The sequence below is a fragment of the Sinohyriopsis cumingii genome, chromosome 4 (assembly GCF_028554795.1).
Source record: "Sinohyriopsis cumingii isolate HCF-2022 chromosome 4, ASM2855479v2, whole genome shotgun sequence".
In the NCBI taxonomy this organism is placed as follows: domain Eukaryota; kingdom Metazoa; phylum Mollusca; class Bivalvia; order Unionida; family Unionidae; genus Sinohyriopsis; species Sinohyriopsis cumingii.
The window spans coordinates 133,878,326-133,895,853 of NC_142964.1; positions in this window are offsets into that span (position 1 = coordinate 133,878,326).

The following is a 17,528-nucleotide window of genomic DNA, read 5'->3' on the forward strand; positions in this document are numbered from 1 at the left end:
AGACAATACCAGCAGTTTTTGAAAGGTTCACATCTTGAGTAAGGCCAGGCTTTAATCTCTATAACCCATATTATACCCTTCAATCATACACCAAAACAAAGGGTATTAAAGGCTCTTTGAACAATACCTAAGCTATGCAATGTCTTTTTTAAATAGCCAATATAACCAGTGAGGAAACCCGGGGAAATTCTTTTCTTTAAAACTCTAACCCTATGCCAAATACGAAACTGTAGAGCGCCACCTAATGAGATTCTTGTTTACCGCGGTACTTTTTACCGGTGGTACGTACCTCTACTTTTTCATTTTTTTGTTGACTTTTTTATTGGCATTAAAAGCATGTTTTCATTTTTCAGAACAAAATAATTACCAAAATTATCAGTTTTCTATTTTATAAACTAGATTTATTTGTCACAAACAAATTTAAAATATTACAAGTATAGTTATACTGATTAAATGCCATGTTTAGCACCTGTCGCATATATCAACATGGCGGTCGATTCTGACATAGCGAAAAATATTTGGGCGCAATCCAACTTTTGAAGGAAAAAAAAAATCATACTGAAAGATGACAAAATTTAATTTACTTTAGAGTATGGTCATGTTTTAAATACGTATTTTACTTTTAAGACCAGAAGTCATCCTGAGATTTACACGAGTACAGCTGTTTTCTGATTGAATTTAACGTAATTTTTCTTACCCACAAATAAATATCTGTCCCGTGTGTCATCCCACTCAAAGTTTCCCTGCCTATTATGTCATTAGGGCAGCAAATAAATTGATGCTTCATTGTCAATACTTCCTATTTTGATAAACAAGCTCTCGATTTGTTAGCACATTGACGTTTACATGGTGTTAGCTACAGTGTAAAGTTAGTCATCCAGTATTAATTACATACATTTGGTAGATAACAACGTATATAGCAGTTAAAATACAACAAAAAATTCATGAGAAATATTTGGTTCTAATAGTATGGATGGCGTGTAGATTAGAGCATGATATTGTTGCAGCTGATTAGAGCATGATATTGGTGGCGTGTAAATAAGAGCATGATATTGGTGGCGTGTAAATTAGAGCATGATATTGGTGGCGTGTAAATTAGAGCATGATATTGTTGCAGCTATTTGAGAGCCGGATGTTTACAAACAATAATTCTCCCTAACACGACTTTGCAACTCTTATCTCATATGCTGCTAAAAGAAAAATTAGCGGACTGTGAATTTCAAAGGTCATGTGAAATTTTCTTGGTGTTTATCAGATCTCCACGCATAATTGTGGAGATCTGATTTTAACCAGCTTGAACCGTCTCTATCCCTTACATTTTACTCGTGCCGTATGTTGGTCACAAGTCATATAACCTCCAAATGTGCATGCATACTTGCGTGGAATTGAGGAAATTTCAACTTGTACAAAAAAAAGATCAGTTCGACAATATTTATACCACTCTAGCAATATTTGATTGAGAGAATATGTCTACGCATTATATAACTGTACATAAAGTAGGACAGTGTGACCTTTTTCCTACGTTATGTTTAATCATGAAAGTGTTCCTACACACCTGCATAAGGGACAACGTCGCTGTCCCATGAATATTACATTGCATGCTACTGGTGGTTCAATTCCCTTAACAAAAAAGAAAACTTCATACTTCATTTGCCACTCGAGTGTTTTGGATAATGCATTTAAAGGTTTCAAATCTGTCTTCAACATCGTGGAGCGAGGACATGGCATGCAGGACACATACAATTAAGCCTAAACAAATGAAAGCCGAGATTAGGGTAGATTTTTATGGGACGAAATGGAGCTCAAGGAGCCGTCCAACAATGATCTGGAAAATTCCCTTGACGTATCCTTCTTCAGCTTCACTGCAACACTATTAATAATGTAGCCGTCTTCAAACATTAGATGGCGAGGAATGTGTGTGTGTGTGTGTGTGTGTGTGTGTGTGTGTGTGTGTGTGAGAGAGAGAGAGAGAGAGAGAGAGAGAGGGTGGTGGTGGTGGTTGATTTTTAACGTAGCTTTCAGTCATATCGCTACGATGTCTGCAGTTTGGCAGCTTATAGTGATGTCCAGCACTGTGGCATCATGCCGCAGACATGTAGCATCATGTCCCACCGGTAACATTATCCTGACACCGGACCCATCGGTCCTAGCACTAAGATCTTAATGCTGAGCACCAAGCGACGCAGCTGCAAGTGCCATTTTTATGTCTTTGTATGACTCGGTCAGGTTCGAACCCACAACCTTCACACCCCCATACTCTTAGCTCTTAGCTACTTTATAACGAGGGGTTTGCATTGGAAAAAAGGAAGTTATGTCGCTAAAACGTGATTGATAATTATCAACCATGTTTCTACTCTCTCCTTTGAACAAATTTCCGTTACTTGATTTATTATAACTTTAGCCTGGAAAATAAATAGAAACTATAAAATGTGAAATTTGCGAAAGAGAAATTTGGTGGGCGTTTGTTTAAAGCTACATGATACGTGGCAAACAGTATGTTTGGCAGAGGAAGAACAGAGAAGAACCACCAACCAACTGGCAAGGTTTCTCACATATCTACGTTGACCGAGTCTAGACTCGAACCCAGTAAAAGAGAGAAGAAAATATGAGATTGAAAATTTTTGGAACAAAATACAAGGATGTCAACATTGCGCATGCAGCCGTCATCGAAATTTGTTGGCGTATTATTACATGTAGAAAACGGTTGGGGATGGCAGGTTTACATATATGGTAAGACGTTACAAAGTACACTGGCTGATAAATATTGCAACCAAAAAGTACACCAAAGATATGTGGAAGAAAGTTCTGAAAACAAAGAAACTGAGAAACATAAAAAGAAATATACGAAATCGAGAGATGATAAAATTAGAGAGAAATTACGATAAAATATTAAATGAGGAGAATAAGCAAGAGAGTCGATGTGATACAGCTTATCATATAGTTCATGTGTCAACTAAAAAGACAGGCTTGAGATATATAAAAAAAACTAACAAGCTGTGTATATTATCTTTCTTCTGCTCTTTCGTTCACTGTGGCATACATGAAAATGGATCAATATGTTCTACATTAAAAATCATTATTTTACATTTTTGTCGCCAAATATTTTTATAGCCACACTAAAAGATTTTACAGTGATTACTCTTATTAGACAGCACTGAGTAGTCTGAAATTCGGCCACACAACTCATTTGGGTAGTAGAGATGGAAACAGCAGGATGCGGAATATCGTAATGGCATTTAGCAGATCAATGTGTACCTGACTTAGCTAATAGTGCACAGGTTTTTGGCATTTAGCATATCCAAGTGTAAAAAAGGAACACATGTTTTGGCATTTAGCATTTCCCAGTGTATCAGGGTTTTGGCATTTAGTATATCCAAGTGTAAAATAAGTATACGGGTTTTGGCATTTAGCATATCCAAGTGTACCAGACTTAGTAAAATAAGCACATAGGTTTTTAGAATTTAGCATATCCAAGTGTAAAATAAGTACACAGGTTTTGGCATTTAGTATATCCAAGTGTAAAATAAGTACACATGTTTTGGTATTTAGCATATCCAAGTGTAAAATAAGTACACATGTTTTGGCATTTAGTATATCCAAGTGTAAAATAAGTACACATGTTTTGGCATTTAGTATATCCAAGTGTAAAATAAGTACACATGTTTTGGCATTTAGCATATCCAAGTGTAAAATAAGTATACGGGTTTTGGCATTTAGCATATCCAAGTGTACCAGACTTAGTAAAATAAGCACATAGGTTTTTAGAATTTAGCATATCCAAGTGTAAAATAAGTACACATGTTTTGGTATTTAGCATATCCAAGTGTAAAATAAGTACACATGTTTTGGCATTTAGTATATCCAAGTGTAAAATAAGTACACATGTTTTGGCATTTAGTATATCCAAGTGTAAAATAAGTACACATGTTTTGGCATTTAGCATATCCAAGTGTAAAATAAGTATACGGGTTTTGGCATTTAGCATATCTAAGTGTAAAATAAGTACACAGGTGTTTGGCATTTAGTATATCCAAGTGTAAAATAAGTACACATGTTTTGGCATTTAGTATATCCAAGTGTAAAATAAGTACACATGTTTTGGCATTTAGTATATCCAAGTGTAAAATAAGTATACATGTTTTGGCATTTAGTATATCCAAGTGTAAAATAAGTACACAGGTGTTTGGCATTTAGTATATCCAAGTGTAAAATAAGTACACAGGTTTTGGCATTTAGTATATCCAAGTGTAAAATAAGTACACAGGTGTTTGGCATTTAGCATATCCAAGTGTAAAATAAGTACACAGGTTTTGGCATTTAGTATATCCAAGTGTAAAATAAGTACACAGGTGTTTGGCATTTAGCATATCCAAGTGTAAAATAAGTACACAGGTGTTTGGCATTTAGCATATCCAAGTGTAAAATAAGTACACAGGTGTTTGGCATTTAGCATATCCAAGTGTAAAATAAGTACACATGTTTTGGCATTTAGCATATCCAAGTGTAAAATAAGTACACAGGTGTTTGGCATTTAGTATATCCAAGTGTAAAATAAGTACACAGGTGTTAGGCATTTAGTATATCCAAGTGTAAAATAAGTACACAGGTTCTGGCATTTAGTATATCCAAGTGTAAAATAAGTACACAGGTGTTTGGCATTTAGCATATCCAAGTGTAAAATAAGTACACAGGTGTTTGGCATTTAGCATATCCAAGTGTAAAATAAGTACACAGGTGTTTGGCATTTAGCATATCCAAGTGTAAAATAAGTACACATGTTTTGGCATTTAGTATATCCAAGTGTAAAATAAGTACACAGGTGTTTGGCATTTAGCATATCCAAGTGTAAAATAAGTACACATGTTTTGGCATTTAGTATATCCAAGTGTAAAATAAGTACACAGGTGTTTGGCATTTAGCATATCCAAGTGTAAAATAAGTACACATGTTTTGGCATTTAGTATATCCAAGTGTAAAATAAGTACACAGGTGTTTGGCATTTAGCATATCCAAGTGTAAAATAAGTACACAGGTGTTTGGCATTTAGCATATCCAAGTGTAAAATAAGTACACAGGTGTTTGGCATTTAGCATATCCAAGTGTAAAATAAGTACACAGGCGTTTGGCATTTAGTATATCCAAGTGTAAAATAAGTACACAGGTGTTTGGCATTTAGTATATCCACGTGTAAAATAAGTACACGGGTGTTTGGCATTTAGCATATCCAAGTGTACCTGCTTTTCGCGTTTCCTTTCAGATACAAATATTATGGTCATAATGTGCAATAAAAATTGCCTAATGAAAGAACATTTGCATCGAATAGTAAAAACAACAAAGATCTAAAACAACTTAATATAATATGTAATAACTTTAAGACGGGATGACAGAGGATATATATACTGGTTAAAAAAGATACGTAATATATTACGACAAAACTTGTTTTATTAACGACTGAATCACTTATCAGAGACACGAAACTGGGAGTAAAACAATGAAAGGAGGTACTGGGGAATTTAAAAAGAGAATGTCAGATGATTTTTACAGCCAGACGATCAGTGTCGATAAGTAAATACCTTTTGATGGGTCATTAAGAGTCTGACAAAGGCATGAATAGCAAGATGAAATCGAAGTCTTTAGTAATTAGTATTTTAGGTGTTACAAAGATCAACTATTACACAGTTCGTTTTCACGTTTTCAAGGGAACAAGGCGATGACTTCGATGAAAACATTGTGATCTAATTCCAGCAATATATTTCAGATTCAGAAGTTAGACTTGACAATGTTATTGTTAAGGATGGGATTGTTATAAACCTAGGGTATGGGAAATTTATATTCATACCGCCATTTATAGCTTTGTTCGATTTTAGTGACTCTTTCTTGCTTATGGGAGTTGGTTTTGGTAGGATATTTCTCAACCCGAGTATTTAGTCAATTTCTAGATCCTGCATCATACTGTACACTGATTACGAGTATTCTAGATCCTACATCATACTGTACACTGATCACGAGACTTTATGACAGCATGGATTAGTTCCCTAATTTCTTCACATAGAGAATTCTCTGGCTATCTTCGGTTATATGTGGCTAGTAACTTGAGATAGGAAAAATTCGTATTGGTTATCTGGGTCGTGTTTTGTATTGCATGGCGTGAAATACTACTATTAATAGTAGTACATCATTGTTGTCAAGTAATATGGTAATGAGATTGATTAGCGGACCGCACCTGTGGCCTAACTGATTAGAGCGTCCGCCTCGGATGCGAGAGATCGCGAGTTCGAACCTCAGCCGAATCATATAAAAGACTTATAAAATGGTTCTAACCACTGCCTAGCTTGGAGCTTGGTATTAAGAACTCATTGTTGGAACTGGTCAGACTGGTGTCAGGATGATGTGACAGGGTGGGACATCATGCAACATAACATGTCTGTCTTAGTGCTAAACATCGCTATAAACTGCCACACTAACGACATCGAAGCCATGTGACTAACATTTTTAAAGCTGACTGAAAAATTCAGAACACACACACACACACACACACACGGATCGATTAGGATTGATGGCTACAGCAAAAATCGAAAAAGGCATATGGTATATTTAAATAATGACTAAACAATGCTTAAATAGCCGAATGGTAAAGACTGCAAATAACAAAACAACTAATATCAGAACAAGCAAAATGACACGACAGCCAAGAAAGAAAGAACCTGCAAATATATGTTCAAATACCAGGTTCTTAACTGCCAATGATGCTAGGCAATCATGCCATTGTCGTTTTCGACAGCTGGAACAAATAACAATATTTTTCATGTCTTGTTTCACTTTGTCCACGAATGCAACTCTGCTGTTTTTCTCATCACTAGAATCTCCACAACTGGCACCTGTTTCTCCTTCAAATTCTACAAACATTATAACAGACTTTCTCTTGACGGAGTAACAGCTGATATAGCCATACCTTTAGTTGCCATAATCTTAAGATTGTCACAACTTTCTCACTGAACATTCCGTTCATCATCTCAACTAATGGTAACGTTTTTAAAAAAAATATTTGAAACTAATACATTTCAATGCCGTCTTTAAAGTTACGGTCTAGATTTGTTGATTGTGAAGCTACGTGTTGTCTTTCGCTTGCAATACTCACAATATTTCTTTTCCTTCGATTATTTTGGTTTCAATTATTTTCCTGATATGTTTCTAAATGTCCTAATATAAAACATGGGCCTGAATCTGACTGTAATTTATCTCATGATAAAATTCAAACAAGTAGCCTGGTTGAAAAATGATAGTATATTGAGTTTGGTACAACGCAGAAAAGTCAATGATGGCTTGATGGATAGAAAAATATCTCAGAAGTAAAACAAGCCATATAGTATGGTAGTGTGCCTTTAAAGACGGAAGCAGCACAAGGAAATCGAAGGTCATGGGTGGAGCGAAGTATTTGGAAGTTCCGTACCTTCTCTCTTATATATTATGATAGAGAGGGTCCTATGTCAGAACGGGTCATCGGGGGTAATCTAAGACATTTTTGTCACTCTGTGTGATTTTTTTTCCCCTTAGATGATTGTTTTTTTTTTCTTAACATCAAGCTCGCGTCGAGCACCTGTGTTGTGTTGTGGGTGATATCTGGGTTACAACTGTTCAGAAATGTTTGCTGGATCTCTGACTGAATAGTTATTGTCACATTAAAGTTTGTGGCTGAGGTGGTAGCCAGGACAATGCTGATGGTGTCTGCATCCTTAACACATTAACCCCTGGAGGGTTTTTGTCATTTTCGCCTGAAAATCGAGTAGGAAACACATTTTGAAAGCTATTTCTAAATAGATCCGAAAACACCAAATCACAGGTGATTTTTCAATAACATACTGCCTAGTTGTGTTAGAAAAGTCGTTTTTCATTGGCTATTTAGCTCGCGCATGAGCAGAAGGGTAAAAGTTGGAGGGTTTTTTTTATAAAAAATTTGTTGCTAAACGGAACCATTTATTTTTGTATTGAGACCACTCTTTATTCAAAATGCCCATCTTATCCTACTTTTTGCATAGGTTAATCTAACTGTTTGCAGTTCATACTGGTTTGCCTTAGATATGAGACCAAAAAGTCTAAAATCCGGACACAAAATCGGATTCCGACCACGGGCAGATTTCGGGTAGAAAAAAGTCGGGTCCAAAAAATGAGTTTTTTTTTTTAAAATCTGTATTTTGTAGTGCAACTATATATTCCAGGTTATTTGTTATCATTGTAGAGCTATGTCTGTCTATCTTTCTATAATACCACCCACTTTAGTGTATCTTGCATGACCATGACGCTACAGAGCTCGGCAGTAGGCTACTACCTCCAGTCACGTTAACTCGTCGCTAGGGGTTAATGTGTTAAGTGTATGTTTCTTGGCTCTCTCATTTTTCCTAAGTTAAATGCTTGCCCTTCTCATTTGCCTAGGTTAGTTGTTTAGCTGTCTCATTTGCTAAGGTTAATTGCTTGACCTCCTATTTGTCAAGGTTAATTGTTTGTCCATCTCATTTGCCTAAGGGGAGGGGGCCGAGTGGCCGAGTGGTCTAAAGCGCTCTCCGTTACGGATCACTGCCATCGCACCTCTGTCTGCGTGGGTTCGAGTCTCGGATTCAGCCAATGTGGGTATGTGAGAAAGCTCGCCAGAAGCTTCTCGTGGGTCGGTGGTTCTTTACGGGGGTTTTCCCGGGTTCTTCCTCCACCATTAATACTGGCCGCCATGTATAGCCTATCGTGTGCTGATAAACCCTACAACAACAACATTTGCCTAAGATAACTGCTTGGTTGTCTCATTTACCAATGTTAAATGCTAAGCTCTCTCATCTGCCTAGGTTAACTGCTTGGCTCTCTCATTTGCCAAGATTAATTGCTTGGTTCTTTCATTTGCCTAGGTTGATTGCTTGACTCTCTTACTTGCCTAGGTTAATTGCATAACTCTCTCATTTTCCTAGGTTAATTACGTGGTCATCTCATTTACTAAAGTTAATTGCTTGGATCTCTCATATGATAAAGTTAATTGCTTAGCTTTCTCATAGGTTAATTACTAGACTGGCTCTCATTTGCCTGGAATAACTGCTTGGCCATCTCATTTGCTAAGGTAATTGCTGGGCCCTTTCATTTGCCTAGATTAATTGCTTTGCTCTCTCTCATTTGCCAATGTTAATTGCTTGGCTCTCTCATCTTCCTAGGTTAATTGCTTGGCTCTATCATTTACCAGAGTTAATTGCTTGGCTCTCTCATTGCCATGTTTAATTGTCTGGCTGTGCCTGTTGCTATTATGGTTGTAATGACACTCCATAAAGGTTATAAAGGAGGGATGATTCTCACATTCCTTGTCAGCATTGATAGATTTTCCACGCGGGATGCCATAATAGAAATTGCTATTTCATAAATGACCATTTTTGAACTCGGCGACTATTCTGACCTGCTGCGAGCACTTTGTACACAAAGGAGCAAACATTCCCGATTTCCATCATCACGTGAGCATTCTTTTGCAATGAACAATATAAACAGGAATTGCAACCTATTTGGATATTAAACTGAACAGCGACTGATGTTAGATGTCCATCAAACTGGTCATTTGTTGCCTATTGACCAATGTACAGATCATGCAGTCAAATTTTGAGACAAAATGGGTGCTCTTATAATTGTTATTTTTTTTTATAAAAAAAAGAACAAACCATCCTATTATTTACTATTCAGCTGTAGATAGTGCCAATACCTTAGCCATCCCAACCTCTTTTCTTTGAAAGCTATAATGTACATACATCATTTAAAATTTATACTGAATTTTATCTGTGAGGGAATTTTTATACTTGGTTTGCTGTTTGAAAGTTCTGATCAACTGTACTTAATGGAGGTGAGAAAAGTGTCACTCACACTGATGAGAAGACAAAATGTCTACAGTATTTGTGATGCCTCTCATAACAATGTTCCAATCAGGCACCAAGTGGAAGCAGTAACTGATGATTGATAGCATTTGGCACCAATGCCTCTATTAAAGGGGTGACCACCCTTGTCTTACTTCTTTTTCAAAGAGGAAACATTTTAAAACATGGTAATTGTCGCGTTTGCTCAACACCAGTTAGTAAGTCATGTATAAACAAAGGTATTATTATAAGCCATGGTTTGATGTCTGAACATAGCTGCAGGCTAGAGCTAATCTCTTATGCAAGGTTACCATGACCAGAGAGAAGATCCAGCATCTTGAATCGGCACAGGTGGTATATCGAGAGGCTTCCCACTTATGAGTTATAGCTTTGTCCAAAGATCAGAGGAAACCATGAGGAATGGGGCATGTTCTAAATCTGGCCCATACGTGGACAGTCAGCCAGATGGACATTATCCGCTAAGTTTGGATTAAAACGTTATCCAATTGGAATTGGAATTGATAACAATTTCAATCTGAATTATAACTTCAAACTAGCAAGTCTCGCCTAGGAAGATTGCTGTGCAATATAGGATACTCCAAGACAGCCACTCATAATTTGGCAGTAAAACTTAGGAGATTCTAAGGAAAGACAAAGCTTCGTAAAAGTCAGCAAGGTATTTGCTTGATTTTTGCAGAATATTACAGCATTGTAATTGTAATTATGTTTAGTGTGTATACTTAATTACTAGAATCATTTAGTATGTAGAATTACCTTTGTATTGTTTAATTTACATGCGTATTTGAGAAATGAGTTTGAGGATAATGTAGAGAATTATGTAGATATTAGCTTGTGATCAGAATTAATTTGTCATTCACTAATAGGTTACTTTGTAGTAAACTAGTGCACTTATTCATGTGATATGTTAGAATTTACACATGCTTTAAATGTGAATTTAGAAAAAGGTTGAAGTGTGTAAGATTAGTTAATACGGATGCATGGATATTTGAATATTTGTGTACTTTGTACGAGTTGTAATGTAAAGAAATGCGTCTGATTGCTGTGATATTGTTTAGTATAACACTGGTCAACAGTGAAATCATTACTGACTTGAAAAGGCCCTAATCTGTAGTATTTTGGTGTGCCGAACACGAATATAACCGTGAAAAATTTGTATTGGCTCTCGTTTTGAAGATATTCATATACCTCATTTTCTATGTTTCACTGTGTAAATTTCTCCAGTAGGACTGCAGCAACATCCGGAATAATGATGTAACATTGCATAATACCATCATGCTCACATCATCCACAGTTGATTGCATCATTTTCTGATGCAATGCAATACTAATGCCATGCGGCTGCTGAAGTAAGTTGACGTCAGCAGTGTACTATACATGTGTAGGCCTATTATACTAATGCCAGGCGGCTGCTGAAGCTGACGTAAGCAGTGTACTATATAAAGCCCAATCAGATAGGTTCAGCATTTAAAATATTTTAGACGTTGTGCGAGACAGTTCAAGCTACTGTTACATAAAACTTATTATTTTATCCATTTACGTACAATAAAGAACAGTAATGCCTCGAAAGTGTGTTAATACCGCGGACAATTTTTGCTATATTTGTGGGGAAGTGACATTTGCCAACCAGAAGAAAAGTATCAATTCTCAAGTGAAGAAGGCATATCATCTTTACTTCGGATGCAAGGTTGGTGACCAAGACAAGCCTTGGGCTCCGCATATATGCTGTGCTACATGTACAACACAGCTTTCACAGTGGTTGAATTGCAAAAGGTCATCAATGCCGTTTGCAGTCCCAATGGTGTGGAGAGAGCCAAGCAACCACCTAAATGACTGTTACTTCTGCTTGGTTCCTCCTCTTTCCGGCGGAATAACGAAGCGAAAGAAGTCGAGAATAGTCTACCCAAACATTCCGTCTGCATTGAGACCAGTTCCACATGGTGAGGGACTTCCTATTCCAGAACCTCCAGCAGAATATTCTCTTGATTCATCTGACGAAGACAAAGGTGAGTCGACCTGTTCTTCTCCTGGTCCATCAGCATGCAGTGATCCAGATTTTCACTGTGGTGCATCATCAACCCCACACAGAATAACATAGGAAGAACTAAATGACCTGATTCGTGATTTGGACTTATCAAAGAACAAGGCAGAATTGCTAGGATCAAGACTCCAACAATGGAATCTTCTAGAAGAAGATGTCACAATTACTGCATATCGAAAGCGCCACCAGCAATTGGAGCCTTTCTTCAGAAAGGAAAGTAATCTGATATTCTGTTCCGATATTGAGGGCCTCATGAATGCTTTAAAAATCACTCATGACCCACAAGAATGGAGACTATTTGTGGACTCTTCGAAACTGAGTCTCAAGGCTGTGCTTTTGCACAATGGAAACATTCTTCCATCTATTCCAGTAGCGTATGCTGTCCACATGAAAGAGACATACGATAACTTAAGGCAGCTACTGAATTCCATTGAGTATAACAAGTACAGCTGGCACCTCTGTGGTGATTTGAAGGTAGTTGCCCTTTTAATGGGACTGCAGCAAGGATATACAAAATACATGTGTTTCTTATGCGAGTGGGATAGCCGAGCAAGGGAAATGCACTACATGAGGAAGGAATGGACTCACAGGCAGAATGTAGCCATTGGAGAGAAGAATATCCAACACCCAGCTCTGGTTGAGGCTCAGAAAATCTTGCTACCACCCCTTCACATCAAACTAGGTTTGATGAAGAACTTCGTGAAAGCCATTGACCAGACTTTGCCAGCATTCCGATACCTGCATGAAAAATTGCCTCGACTCAGCGAAGCAAAGATTAAAGAGGGAGTTTTTGTGGGTCCTCAGATTCGAGAGCTTTTCAAAGATGACCGGTTCAACAACTTGCTGGAAGGTGACGCGAAACAAGCATGGAATGCTTTTCGCCTAGTTTCTACAAACTTCCTCGGAAATGTTAGGGCAGAAAACTATAAGGAACTAGTAGAAGACATGTTGATGAAGTATAAGAAACTTGGCTGCAATATGTCTCTAAAGATTCACTTCCTTCATTCCCATTTGGATTTCTTTCCTAGCAACTGTGGTATTGTTAGTGATGAACACGGCGAACGTTTTCATCAAGATATCGCAACAATGGAACAAAGATACCAGGGAAAATGGTCCACTACAATGCTGGCTGACTACTGCTGGACACTCCTCAGAGATGCTCCCGAACAGCTGTACAAGAGACAGGCGAAGAAATCTAAGATGTAGTCAATGACTTGATTTTTTATAGGTAGGCTATTACAGTTGACCTTTTACTATTGGAATGCATTTTGTTATGTAAACATTAATTTCTTGCAGATTACAAAAAAACTAGAGCCAATTTTGCAATTTGACTGTCATATTCATGTTCGGCACATAAAAATTGATAAGAATTGACTAATTTTATTTCAGTAACATGACTTTTGTAAAAATTTGTTGTCCAGTGTAATTGGATTTGGAATATATACGGATGTGACGCAATTTATTGATGTATGTGAGAGGTAATTGATACTGTGCTTTTATTACGTATGAGTATTTCGATGTGGATGAATGCATGAATGAAGAAATGCAATAGCTGTTATCTGATGATAGGCTGGGTGTAGTGTGAGATGAGAGGGCTAAGGAAAATATTGTACCATCCTTGTGTTTTCACAGGAAGCTTTCTGGGGGACAGAACTTCCGGTTCAGTTAAGTCCCGAGTCTCTAAGAGGAGGACGGAAGTAAGACTAAAAGGGCAGTCAGAGTCGACAAGTCTAGTCGGAAGAGAGTCGAAGAGGAGGAGGAGAAAAAGGAGTCAAGCAGGAGAAAGTGGAGAAGGAGGAGTATAGAGAAGTCGAGGAGGAGAAGAGATTTGGAGAAAGTTGGGAGGAAGAGAAGGATTTGAAAGAATAGGAGAGAAGAATACACAGATGAGTGGAATACAAGGACAGGTGGAAAGCTATCTCACCCACCTGATCAAATGATGCAATAGGCTATTACAGGGTTGAGCAGAAGAAGAGTACTTGGGCAATTTTAATCATTTGATTATTGAATTGTCATTAAATTGTTATACATGTACGTTAAATTTCACTTTTTTTGTATACACCATCATTTTACCATTGGCATTTCTGACTGGGGGCTCGGAGCTATATATCTATCTTTCAGTAATTTAACTTCCAACCAAAATCAAGCCTGGGTGGGACTTCTACAAAAAATTAAAATATTGGAAGCCTCCCACCCCACACCTACCACAGTGACAGCATAACAACCCATCACGCCACAGTAATATTATAAACACACCTGTCTCAATTATCTGACTAACACAGGGTCATGCAACAAGGTCACTTGGCCTCATGGATACTGAGTGAACTGAGTGATATTTATAATAACCTTACTTGATTTGGACTTGAAAGACACAGGTTCATAGCATAAGCCAACTTGACCCTATGATCTGATGAACACGGGGGACATACAATAATCTCACTTGATCCTATGACCTAATGGCCATAGTGCCATAAAACCAGCCAATTTTGCCTTGAACTAAACGTTTAAGGAAAATCATAGAAAAATGGAAACTTCTTGTTTCTTAAGCAGCAATATTGCCTTCATTATGGCTCTACCTATTTGTCCATGACCTCTGACCTTTTGCTTTCTGAACAATATGATTCATTCATATGTACTTCCCAAGAATTAAACTAACTTTGAAGAATTCTTTTTGAAGTTTTCAACAATTTACCTCTGGCCTTAGACTTGCATTCTTTAAGGATTTTCAGCTTGAGCAAGCTTTTTAATGAAGATTAGATAAGGTCACATAAAAAATCTAAATTGATCTTGACATCGTGACCTTTAACTCCTAAGAGATTTTTCATACCTCCTATGAAAATTCATCCAAAGAATCAGGAAATAAATAGCTGCAAACAAAATACCAAACCTGACTGACTCAAGGACTCTGTGACAAAGTTGTTCTAAGTTTCATGACATTCCTTGCTAGCTAAAAATAAACTGATAACAATCAGAAACAGGTGATACAGCTACTTTTTAAACTTTAGCAATTTCAAATGGTGTAGGAAATTTCATCCTGTTACCTTACTTTTAGAATTTATGATCTGTCAACAAACTGGATTTACAATGTACCCTTGTGAAAATTCTGATGACAATCTATCCAAGGAATTGGATTTGAAAGAAACAAAAGAAAAGAAAGTAGACCCCAGCAAAAACACAACTTAAACTGATCATCCATGAAGTGAACTTTCTTGCAATATCTGATTACAATTTATTGATGTAATTTGAAAATATATCAGATGCATGAACTTAACACATTGATATCCCTCACCTTTATACAATTGTCACTTTTGACCTTCAACTATACCTTTTTTGGCCTTTGAACCCAAGGGTGCAATAGTGGGCATAGTCTGACAATGATCCATGAATGTAAACAGAACATATTTTTCTTAAAAGATCATTAACAATTGAAGCAAGCTGTTTGGCTGGCTACATTAAAAGGACATTAACAGGTGAAGTCAGTTGTTTGGTGTCCATTGGAAAAAGACCAATGTTTTGATATTATAACATACTTGGCAAGAACCACACTCTAGTAAGGTTACTATGGCTGGTAGTTAGAAACTACAAAGGAGTGGTCATCATTTCAGTTTAGGATTCTTAATTTTTAGAATTTAGTTTAAAATTGATTTTTGAAGGTTATGCCATAGAAAACTCTGGGTGACTTTAGAATCAGAAAGATGGCTTTGTGAAGGAGGACATGTCCTATTTGTTCAGCCCATGCTCATAGCACTGCTGTAAGACAAATGACCTTGACCTGAGGGTCAAAAGGTCGAGCCAGTATGTCATATAAATTTTCTATGAGCATGGCTTCAACCCCAAGGTCTAAAAGGCAAGCAAGCATGTACATTTCAGCTTCATACTAGCTTATCCCAATTTTAAACAAAATTCACAAAGGGGTTTAGGAAATATAAGCAAATTAAACAAACCTTTAAGCAAAACCTTGACACAAATTTTATATGTACCCAAAATAATAATAATAATAATAATAATAATAATCATGCATTATTCATAGAGGGTTACTCATTAGTCAAGGACCATTCTCCCCTGAGGCCCTCTTAAGGAGAGTATAACAATGTGCATTATATGAAAGATAGCAATAATTACTATTTTAACATATTTAGTATTAAAATACAAAATTCCATTATATATTAGAAACACATACATGTGCATGATATCTCTTCTTAAATACTCTAATATTTTCAGCAGAATTTACATGTAGTGGAAGCTTGTTCCACAGAACTGTACCAGAGCATTGGAAGCTCTTTTTAAATTGCTCTGTTCTTGGTTTTGATTCTAGGTTTCCATGTGATATTGATCTCAACTGGCATTGAGTTGAAAAAGCCCTGGACAAGTCCTGAAGACACTCTGGTGGAGTTCCATATAGACATTCATATACAAGAACTACCTTGTGAAAATCTCTCGTTTCATATATTGTGAACCATTTGAGTTTGTAAACAGTGCTTTTGAGGGATGATCAATAGATGCATCTAAAATTATGCCTGTTTCTGAAGTTTATAAATCCTATCAAGCAGAGATTTTGCAGTTTCCCCATACATTTGAACAATAATCCATTGTCCGAAGAATAAATTACTTGTAGTGTAGATTGCATAGGTAAATATTTCTTGATTCCGCTGAGTTGGGCAATTCTGGATAACAGTGTTATACGAAGCTTATCAGTATGGTCATCCCATAATAAATTACTATCTACAGACACACCTACAAGCTTTTCATGTTTGACATTTTCTAACTGATGATTATTTATTGCAAGAGATAGTTCTGGGTTCCCTAATTTGTGTAGCTTTTGTGATGTCCCCAAGTCATACATTTTGTTTTACCTTCATTAATTACCATCCTATTTTATTGTGCCCAGTTTAGGACTCTAATAAGGTCTGAATTTAATCTCATTTGGATAACTTCAGTATCAGAACTAGATGTATACAAGGTTGCATTATCTGCAAACAAATCTGTATTTGTGGATTGATTATTTAATAGTAGATCATTGATATAGATAAGAAAGAAGAGAGGGCCCAAAACTGAGCCTTGAGGGACCCCTGAATGAATTGTGTGAATTTGAGAGCTAATAGTGCCAATGCTTACTTGTTGAGACTGTTGGTTTAGGTATGATCTAAACCAGTTAAAAGAAGGATTGTCAAACCTGTAACAGTTCAACTTTTACAGCAGAATTTCATGATCAATAAGATCAAAGGCTTTCTTGAAGTCAAGGAAAACAATCCCAGTCATATGTCCATTATCCATTTCCTTCAGCCAAAGATCAATTAATTTGTTAAGTTCTGTTTGGCACGAGTGGTACTTTCTAAATCCTGATTGAGCTTTATGAAATAGAGAGTATGTTTCAAAAAATGTATAGACCTGAATGGCTACATGCTTTTCAAATAATTTTGACAATACAGGTAGAATTGATATTGGTCTGTAATTCCCTGGATCCTCATTTTCTCCTTTCCTAAAGATAGGTATAACCTTTGCACATTTCAATGTTTCTGGAAATTTACCATTCATTATACTTAAGTTTATGATATGCGTTAATGACTTTGTTATTAGCATATCAAAAACATCAGCTTCACT